This window comes from Schistocerca serialis, chromosome 8, assembly GCF_023864345.2.
Source record: "Schistocerca serialis cubense isolate TAMUIC-IGC-003099 chromosome 8, iqSchSeri2.2, whole genome shotgun sequence".
In the NCBI taxonomy this organism is placed as follows: Eukaryota; Metazoa; Arthropoda; class Insecta; order Orthoptera; family Acrididae; genus Schistocerca; species Schistocerca serialis.
Window position 1 is genome coordinate 64,786,769 of NC_064645.1, and position 868 is coordinate 64,787,636.

Genomic DNA, 868 nt, shown 5'->3' on the forward strand with positions numbered 1-868 from the left:
GTTTGCAGGGTGGTTATGTGTGGTCTTCCGAGGCGCAATTCAAACTGAACGGTTCTGTAATCCTCTGCAACCGCGTGCACTCGGCTCCTGAAGATCTTCACGTCCCTGTGCACAACCACGTTAATCTACCGGGTGTTAGTGTGTGGCGTGGTCTGGCACATTGCTAAGATACTGTAACTGGTGAGTTGTATCTTCATATTCTGCACATATCGCTTTTACCTGCCATCCGAGAGGTGTCTGGAAATGAAAGACTTTTACCTACAAGAAGATGGCGCTCTGCCTCACTACCACGGAGACGTCAGAGCCTGAAACTAAACTAAACTAAACTTCTCCGGAACAGTCCATGAAGGCCCAAAGGTACCGATCGGCCGCCGTATCATCCTCAGTCCACAGGCGTCACTGGATGCGGATATGGAGGGGCATGTGGTCAGCACACTGCTCTCCCGGCCGTATGTCAGTTTCAGGGACCGGAGCCGCTACTTCTCAGTCAAGTAGCTCTTCAGTTTGCCTCGCGAGGGCTGAGGGCACCCCGCGTGCCAACAGCGCTCGGCAGACCGGATGGTCACCCATCCAAGTGCTAGCCCAGCCCGACAGCGCTTAACTTCGGTGATCTGACGGGAACCGGTGTTACCACTGCGGCAAGGCTGTTGGCCTACGTCAGAGCCTACTTGGATGAAAATCTACCTGGGCGATGGACAGGTCGAAGAGGGGCTATTGAGTGCCCACCACGGTCTCCAGACACTACACTTCTTGAGTTCTACCTTTGGAGGACCTTGAAAAAATGGTTTATCCACAGAAGCCAGCTACACTGAACGAGCTACAATAAATCACGGAGGCCTCCTGTACGGCTGTCACGCCGGCAGCACTG

The 868-nt window shown here is 53.9% G+C and overlaps 1 pseudogene; it reads right to left on the minus strand.

Moving 5' to 3' along the window:
* Positions 1-534: 534 nt before the first annotated feature.
* LOC126417870 (5S ribosomal RNA) lies at positions 535-652 on the minus strand (annotated as a pseudogene).
* Positions 653-868: the final 216 nt, after the last annotated feature.